Raw genomic sequence first — 9,896 nt, 5'->3', positions numbered from 1 at the left:
ACTACGACTGGGCTTAGGGCCTGTTTAATTGAGCTCAACAATACAGATGCCACTGGTGTTGCTGCACACCCAATGGGAAATTGCACAACAGATAACTGTTGCTCCATTATTTGGCACTGGACCAAACAGCTGCCTACACTACAAGTGATAGGATGGGGTTTGATTGAGCATAAAGCAACATCGATGAAGGCTGAGTAGCAAGTCATGCATCTGTCCTCTAGGCTAGGAATTGACTAGGCTAGGGCCGTGCAAAATGTCTCATAGATCATGAAATCTTGGGTCCTCCATGAAATCGTCCATTTTGCAAACTTCTCGCATGTTATTCATTGACACAAGATTCACCTCACTGATTGCTGGGCATGGTGTGAAAATCACACGTTTTAATGATTGACACAAGGTTCAACTCGCTGATTGGTAGATGAGGGAGAGCTTCCGATGCAGTTTTGAGAGAAGCAGCAGACAAGTGAGAATACCAGAATGGGCACAACCATAATGACAGCACATCAAGTGAAAGAATTTAGAAGCTAAATTCTGCATGCTGATGGTGGAATACTGTTTTGTACAAGCTGCAATGTTTTGTTGGATCACATACACCCAGCAATGGTTCAGCACCGCTTACAGTCTGAAAATCATCGCAAATGCACATGAGTCTTTTACAATTATTTGTGATGAGTCCACCGGTTAGCAAGACAACTATGTGCTGCATGTTTTATTTGATTTTATGTCTGGTAAGGCCAAAGGTGTACAGTCAGAAAAGCTAACAACAATGCTCGCAGACTGCGTCCACTTAGAAGCTGTTAATTACACCACAGTTACCCAAGCAATAATCAAAACAGTTTCAAAATACAGTGCGGATTTCAGCCAAGTGTCTGCTTTCATTAGTGACAATGCAACTTACATGACAAAATCTTTCAAATCTGAGCTCCAAGGTATAATGCCTAATACATGTTAAATGTAATGCACATATAATTTTTCGGCAGTGAGCTGTGGAAAAGCGACTTTGGTAAAGTCGACAAACTGGTCAGGTACTTTAAAAGATCATCAAACACTGCCCTAGCTGCAAGCTTCGATGCAGGCAGCACATTACAAATAGAGCTGAAATAACTGAAATTGGGGAAACAATGCCTCCAGAGCCCATAATTACACATTGGAATTTTCCAAAATTCCCTAGATTTGGGGAAAGTTCCATTAGATTGGAAAATAGCAAACGTAACTCCTTTATTCAAAAAGGGAGGGCGACAGAAAGCAGGAAACTACGGGCCAGTTAGCTTAACATCTGTCCTCGGGAAAATATTAGAAGCTATTATTAAAGATGTTATAGCAGGGCACTTGGAAAAATTCAAGGTAATCAGGCAGAGTCAACATGGTTTTGTGAAAGGGAAATCATGTTTAACCATTTTATTGGAGTTCTTTGAAAAAGTAAAATGTGCTATGGATAAGGGGGAACCAGTGGATGAACAGTACTTGGATTTCAAGAAGACATTGGATAAGGTGCCACATCAAAGGTTATCGTGGAAAATAAAAGCTCGTGGTTTAGGGGTTAACATATTGGCATGGATAGAAGATTGGCTAGCTAACAGGAAACAGAGAGTAGGCATAAATGGGTCATTTTCTGGTTGGCAAGATGTAAAAAATTGCATGCCACAGGGATCAGAGCTGGGGCCTCAACTTTTTACAATTTATATAAACCACTTGGATGAAGGGACTGAAGGTATGGTTGCTAAATTTGCTGATGGCACAAAGATAGGTAGGAAAGTAAGTTGTGAAGAGTACATAAGGAGGCTAAAAGGGATATAGATAGGTTAAGTGAGTGGGCAAAGATCAGGCAAATGGAGTATAATGTGGGAAAATATGAAATAGTCCATTTTTGCAGGAAGAATAAAAAAGAAGCATATTATCTAAATAGTGTGAAATTGTAGAGCTCTGAGATGCAGAGGGATCTGGGTGTCCTAGTGCATGAATCGTAAAAGGTTGGTATACAGGTACAGCAAGAAATTAGGAAAGCTAATAGAATGTTATCGTTTATTGCAAAGGGAATTGAATACAAAAGTAGGGAGGTTATGCTTCAGTTATACAGGGCATTGGTGACACCACATCTGGAGTACTGTGTACAGTACTGATCTCCTTATTTAAGGAAGGATGTAAATGCGTTGGAAGCAGTTCAGAGAAGGTTTACTAGATTAATACCTGGAATGGGCGTGTTGTCTTATGAGGAAAGGTTGGACAAGCTAAGCTTGTATCTGCTGGGCTTTAGAAGAGAAGGGGAGATTTGATTGAAACATATAAGATCCTGAGGGGTCTTGACAGGGTGAATGTGGAAAGGATGTTGAAATAAAAAAAGAAAGTGCTAGAAATACTCAGGACGTCAGGCAGCATCTGTGGAGAGAGAAGCAGTGTTAATGTTTCGGTTCTGTGACCTTCCATCAGAACGGTTCATCTGTTCTGATGAAAGGTCACAGACCTGAAACGTTATCTGCTTCTCCCTCCACAGATACTGTCTGACCTGCTGAGCATTTCCAGCACTTTCTGTTTTTATTTCAGATTTCCTTCATCTGCAGTATTTTGCTTTTATTTTAGTGGAAAGTATGTTTCCTCTTGTGGGAGAATCTAGAACTAGGGGTCACTGTTTAAAAATAAAGGGTCGCCCATTTAAGACAGAGATGAGAATTTTTTTCTGAGGGCCGAGTCTTTGGAACTCTCTTCCTCAAAAGGCAGTGGAAGCAGAGTCTTTGAATATTTTTGTGGCATAGGTAGATAGATTCTTGGTGAGCAAGGGGGTAATTAGATAACGGGGAGAGGCGGGAATGTGGAGTTGGGGGTTACATTTACATTAGCCATGATCTTGCTGAATGGTGGAGCTGGCTCGAGGGGACCAGTGGACTACTCCTGCTCCTAATCCATAAGTTTGAATTCTTGGTTTTGGGCAGTACAATATCATGCAGCGCACCTGAAATGCTACTCAGACTTTGTCTCAGAAGAGATCACACTCACACTGAAAACAGAGGTTTTAACAGACATTGTAACCCTTGTAAACGATATTCAGCTTAACGAGAAGGTTCAGTTTTTTTTTGTTTGGGGGTTATGGGCATTGCTGGCCAGGCCAGCATTTATTGCCCACCCTTAATTGCCCTTGAGAAGGTGGTGGTGAGCTGCCTTCTTGAACCATTACGGTCTTTGGGGTGTAGATACACCAACCATGTTGTTAGGAAGGGAGTTCCAGGCTTTTAACCCAGTGAAAATGAAGGAACAGTGATGTTGTTCCAAGACAGGACGGTGTGTGGCTTGGAAGGGTACTTGCAGGTGGTGGTGTTACCATGCAACTGCTGCCCTTGACCTTCTAGGTGGTAGAGGTCATGGGTTTGGAAGGTGCTGTCGAAGGAGCCTCAGTGAGTTGCTGCAATGCATCTTGTATATAGTACACACTGCTGCCACTGTGCGTCAGTGGTGGAGGGAGTGAATGCTAAGGGTGGTGGATAGGATGCCAATCAAGCAGGTTGCTTTGTCCTGGATGCTGTTGAGCTTCTTGAGTGTTCTTGGAGCTGCACCCATCCAGGCAAGTGGAGTGTATTCCATCACACTCCTGACTTGTGCCTTGTAGATGATGGACAGGCATTGGGCAGACAGGAGGTGAGTTGCTCACTGCAGAATTCCCAGCCTCTGACTTGCTTTTGTAGCTACAGCATTTATGTGGCTGGTCCAGCTCAGTTTCTGGTCAATGGTGAGCTCCAGGATGTTGATAGTGGGGGATTCAGCGATGGTAATGCCATTGAATGTCAAGGGGAGATGGGTAAATTCTCTCTTGTTTGAGATGGTTATTGTCCGGCACTTGTGTGACGCGAATGTTACTTTCCACTTATCGGCCCAAGCCTGGATGTTGTCCAGGTCTTGCTGCATTTGGACATGGGCTGCCTCATGAATGGTGCTGAACATTCTACAATCATCAGTGAACATCCCCACTTCTGACCTTGTGATGGAGGGAAGGTCATTGATGAAGCAGCTGAAGATGGTTGGGCCTAGAACACTACCCTAAGGAACTCCTGCAGTGATGTCCTGGGACAGAGATGATTGACGTCCAACAAACACAACCATTTTCCTTTGTGCTAGGCATGACTTCAAGCAGCGGAGAATTTTCCCCCTGATCCCCATTGACTCCAGTTTTGCTAGGGCTCCTTGATGCCATACTCGGTCAAATGCTGTCTTGATGTCAAGGACACTCACTTTCACCTCATCTCTGGAGTTCAGCGCTTTTGTCCATGTTTGAACCAAGGCTGTAATGAAGTCAGGAACTGAGTGGCCCTGGCCGAACCCAAACTGAGTGTCAGTGAGCAGGTTGTTGCTGAGCAAGTGCTGGTTGATAGCACTGTTGGCAACCCCTTCCAACACTTTGCTGATGATTGGGAGTAGACAGATAGGGCAATAATTGGCCGGGTTGGATTTGTCCTGCTTTTTGTGCAAAGGACAGACCTGGGCAATTTTCCACATTGCTGGGTAGATGCCATTGTACTATTGCCGGAATGCTGTCAGGACCCATAGCCTTTGCAATATCCAGTGCCTTCAGCTGTTTCTTGATATCATGTGGAGTGAATCGGATTGTCTGAAGACTGGCATCTGTGATGCTGGGGACCTCAGGAGGAGGCCGAGATGAATCATCCGCTCAGTACTTCTAGCTGAAGATGGATGCAAATATTTCAGCATTATCTTTTGCGCTGATGTGCTGTGTTCTTCCATTGTTGAGGATGGCGATATTTGTGGAGCCTCCTCCTTCTGTTAGTTGTTTAATCATCCACCACCACTCACGACTGGACGTGGCAGCACGGCAGAGCTTAGATCTGATCCGTTGTTTGTGGGATCGCTTAGCCCTGTTGCCAAGATTTAATTAATTGGCTTGAATCGCAATTCATCACAATCCACAAAGCTTGCAATAAAGTAATGGATATACTGTTCTGGGCTGAAGCTCAGTCAAATGAACAACACTGACACTGAATTAAATGCCTGTGCTTAACAGGTGTTATCTTGCATGGTAAAGAAGCTCAAACAATATTACTGCTATGGGGAAGAGTCAAGTGGTGAAGAAAAAACAGCTCAGAGATTTCAGTAACCTTCAGTGGTGTTGCTGAAAGCTGTGTGTATCTTTGACCCTGCACAAATGCACCTGTTGATTGTGGCTTTAAACTAGTTTGATGCGATTCTTGGCTTTGACAAGAACTGTAGGCTGGAAATTCCTGCTTATTAAAGCATTGCAAAAGAAGCGGATTGTACTTTGCCCGTGCTGCACTTTTGGAACTCTGTGGAATGCAGAATCCCCCACCTTGCAAAGCTCGCAAGGCACTGTCTGACAATTCCAATAAACAGTGGATGCGGAGAAAGTGGTGTCTAAACATGGGCAGGTGTTCACTGCACAGAGACAGGGAATGAAGGAAGAGACAGTTGCAAATTGCTCACATTCAACAACTGACTTCAGTGAGTTAAGAATGTAACCTGTGTATAGTCAGTTTTTTACAATTGTTTTGAGTGTACAATAAATGTCATTTGAAACCAGGAACCTTCCTTGTCTTTTTTTTTGTTTTAATGGATCATTTTCATGGTTTGTTGCGACACCATGCAATTTAGAATTTAAATACGTAAAAGCCTGAAGTTGACAATTCTTAAAATGCTGTGACCATGAAATTTGTAAAAATGTGACCATGAATCTGGTAGGGCCCCACCTGTGACCCATGAAGATTCAACTTGTACAATTTAGCAGAGAAATACTTTACACAGACTTCTATTTCAACATAATTATCGGAGTGGATGAGCTGCACTAAATAATCTTGATATTTGTCTCAGATAATGGTACATTGTTAACATGGTGAAAACTAAACAGCGGGGTGATCATGTTAATACTTTGTATTTACCTTAAATCTTGTGCATGACGTTCTGCAGAAACTAAAATCGATTGCCATTGGCCATCACCACTGCTATTGAAGCTATGAACAGTCACAGCATTCTCCAAAAATTACATTATTCTTGGCATGTATGTAACAGAGAAGGTTAAGAGGTGACCTATAGAGGTTTTCATGATAATGAGAAGTTTTGATAGAGAACAAAGAGAAAAATTATTCCCTCTGGCAAGTGGGTTAATAGCCAGAGATCATAGATTTAAAAACTTTAGGAAATGCTCTAGAGGGGAGATGAGAAAAATTATTTTCACTCAGATGTCAGGATCTGGAATGGAATGCTCTACCTGAGAGGTGGAAGCTGATTCCACAAATAATTTTTAAAGGGATTTGGACAGGTACTTGGAGATAAGGAACTTACAGGGTTACGGACAAAAACTACGGATATGGGACTAAACACGACTGCTCTTTCCAAGAGTCAGCACAGGCACAATGGGCTGAATGGCCTCCTTCTGTGCTGTAATTTTCTTTGATTCTACATATCTCTAATCAGAGTACACAGGGCACAATTTTAATCTAACTCAGTGGGTGAGAAGCCCACGGGATCAGGTGGAATGGTGATTTATATTCCGCCTAATATTACTCATTGACTTCAATTGAGAGTAAAATCGAGTGGGGTGTAAAACCAACATTGCACCCAATCCTCGCAGTTTACAGTAGATGGGGATAAGTATAGTTGTTATTGAAGACAACTGCTCACAGAAAGTCCACATTATTACTCCTTAAGAGGGTTGCTTGCAAGCTTGCTGATGATGTGTCAGCTGTGGCTCAGCTGGTAGCATCTATATTTCTGAATCATAAGGTTCTAGGTTCCAGTCTTACTCCAGGGCTTAAGCACACAAAAAAAATCAAGGCTGATACTCTAATATAGTGAGCCACTGTCTTTTGGATGTGATGTTAAACCGAGGTCCCATCTGTTTGCTTGGATGGGTGTAAAGGATCCCCTGGTACTCTTTTGAAGAAGAGCAGGGGAGTTCTCCCTGGTGTCCTGGCCAATGTTTATCCCTCAATCATCAGCACAAAAACAGATTATCTGATCATTGCCACATTGTTGTTTCTGGGAGCTTGCTGTGCATAAATTGGCTGCTTCATTTCCTACATTACAACTGTGACCATACTTCAAAAAGTACTTTATTTGTTGCAAAGCGCTTTGAGACGTCCGGTGGTCGTGAAAGTCGCTATATAAATGCAAGTCTTTCTTTCTTATAGTTTAAAATATAAATAGCTGAAATGCTCAGGAGGTTTAGATACGACAGGCAAAACTGTCATAATTTAGATTTATATTGCAATCATTCCTCTAGATAGACATTTATGTAATTTGTTTGGAAAGCAAATAAGAAGAAAAAACTTCCATTTACATAGCACCTTTCACCTCCTCAGGACATCCCAAAGCACTATACAATGTAAGGGAAACATGGCTGCACACAGCAAGGCTCCACAAACAGTGATGTGATAATGGTCAGAAAATGTTTTTTTTTCAGTGATGTTCATTGTGGGTTTTGTATTTTCAATTAAAATAAATACTTCCTGGAAGAGCAATGAATTGCATAATGTGCTTCATATGTATATCTCCAAATTAAGCTTGAGGGACAAAATATTGATACCCTAATAAAATTACAGTAAAATGGTGGGGTGGGGGAGGTCGGGAAGCTGCTGCTGTAAAAATGTAAGTTTGATTTCTGGTGGCAGAAAATTTGATTAGTTCAGAAACTTGTGTCAAGAAATGCCAAAAAAAGATATTGAAGTGGGAACTGATTTTAATTTCTCAATGTCCCCTTTTTCACAGAGTGTAGATGGTGCTCGTCTTACCTGGGAACCACCTCCTACAACAGCTGGAAAAATTCTGGAGTACTCTGTTTATTTAGCAGTATGCAGCATTCAGGTGACGGAATCAAAATCTGGAAGCCCAGCCCAGTTGGCCTTTATGAGGGTATACTGTGGTGCTAAGCCATCTTGTGTGGTGTCCTCATCACACCTTGCAAATGCACATATTGATTGTACAACAAAGCCTGCTATCATTTTTAGGATAGCAGCACGGAATGAGAAGGGATGTCGACCAGCTACACAAATTAGATGGCTTCAAGGTAACTCTCTTGATGCAATTTGGACACCTGCGCAACTTGTCTTACTGGCTTGTAAACTTCAAACTTCAATCATTCTTAAGAAAAGTATGGATTATATGCAACTGTAATTGCAGTTTTGCTAGTTGCTGTGCATCTGATGAAGCAGAATTGCTTTTATATACTTTTATTTTTGTTATTGCTGGCAAGCAAGTTGGTCATAAAATGCATAAGGTCAGGATTATCACTGGAGGATCATAGGGAAAGTTAGTAGGAATATTTTCACACAGAGCATTATTAGAATGTGAAATGCGTTACTGTTATTTGTTTTTGAGGCAGAATTTAAAATGGAATTTGATTTGTATGTTAAATGGAAAACTATAAAAGGCTTCAAGGAAAGAGCAAAGAAGTGAGTTGCTCCAATTGAACAGTTAGATCAGGTGCGGTGGGCCGAATGGCTTGTGCTAGAATTTGAGATTCTGTGAAAATGTATTAATTCCATGTATTTTTATTTTATTTAGAGATACAGCATTGAAACAGGCCCTTCGGCCCACCGAGTCTGTGCCGACCAACAACCACCCATTTATAGTAACCCTACAGTAATCCCATATTCCCTATCACCTCCCTACACTAGGGGCAATTTACAACGGCCAATTTACCTATCACCTGCAAGTCTTTTGGATGTGGGAGGAAACTGGAGTACCCGGCGAAAACCCACGCGGTCACAGGGAGAACTTGCAAACTCCGCACAGGCAGTACCCAGAATCGAACCCGGGTCCCTGGAGCTGTGAGGCTGTAGTGCTAACCACTGCGCCGCCCATTAACAAACTTGAAAAATTTACAGCCATAGTATAAATAGTTCTTATAGATTACTAGATGCAGTTTGCATACTACAGAGTGCTGTGTACAGGTATAAAGATGTCAGATCATTTTGTAATTCTTGGAATGAAAAAATGTTTTAAAATGCAGTTTACCATTTTAAGTGAAATGTCTTGGAACTGGTTTGCAGCTGAGAACAGTTGTACAGAATAAAAAGAAAGACTTGCATTTATATGGCACCTTTCATGACCACAGGGCATCCCAAATCGCTTTACATCCAATGAAGTACTTTTGAAGTGTAGTCACTATAGGATATGTGGCAGCCAATTTGCACACAGCAAGCTTCCACAAATAGCAATATGATAATGACCAGATAATTTGTTTTTGTGACATTGATTGTGGGATAAATATTGGCCAGGTCACCAGGGAGAACTCCCCTGCTCTTCTTCGAGATAGTGCCATGGGATCTCTTACATCCATCTGAGAGAGCAGACGGAGTCTGTTTAACATCTCATCCAAAAGATGGCACCTCCAACAGTGCAGCACACCCTCAGTACTGCACTGGAGTGTTGGCCTTGATTTTCATGTTCAGGACCTGGAGTTCGACTCTGAACACACAACCTACTGACTCAGAGGCAAGAGCCACCATAATACACAGTGACATACATAGACCATACACAATGAGCACAAAGTGTTCACTTAACATTACATGGTATCTGCATGTTTAGCTGGTCTTGACCCATAGAGGAAACAACATCTGGATAATTATGAAGAACAACTGTTAGAATACCAGTGTGAAGTCTGGAGCCTAGGCATGATCTTAATTTACAAAGTGTGTTTGATCATTTATATTTTTAATAGATCTCTGAAGCAGTATATATTAAGTCGTTGATAGCCCTGTTTACCTAAACAGATATTTCCGTTATGAACTGCAAAGGTTACATTCTGTACTTCTTCTAAAAGTTTCTCTGGCACAACAAATGTACATCAGCTCTGAGCTCTGAAGAGCATCCCCAGTAATGTTAATGTGACATCTTTTCATTGTTCACACCTGCGCTAATCTTGTGGTCATTAATTCTAA

At 41.7% G+C, this 9,896-nt stretch overlaps 1 long non-coding RNA gene across 1 annotated transcript; it reads left to right on the top strand.

Moving 5' to 3' along the window:
* The first annotated feature begins 5,388 nt into the window (after nucleotides 1-5,388).
* LOC137379798 (uncharacterized) lies at nucleotides 5,389-8,599 on the top strand. Its single transcript, XR_010976907.1, has 3 exons — nucleotides 5,389-5,460; nucleotides 7,723-8,020; nucleotides 8,518-8,599. It is a non-coding gene; the product is annotated as an uncharacterized lncRNA (long non-coding RNA).
* Nucleotides 8,600-9,896: the final 1,297 nt, after the last annotated feature.

This window comes from Heterodontus francisci, chromosome 18 (genome assembly GCF_036365525.1).
Source record: "Heterodontus francisci isolate sHetFra1 chromosome 18, sHetFra1.hap1, whole genome shotgun sequence".
NCBI lineage: Eukaryota > Metazoa > Chordata > Chondrichthyes > Heterodontiformes > Heterodontidae > Heterodontus > Heterodontus francisci.
The sequence above is the reverse complement of the archived record's forward strand: the minus strand, read 5'-3'. Positions and strand labels throughout refer to the sequence as shown.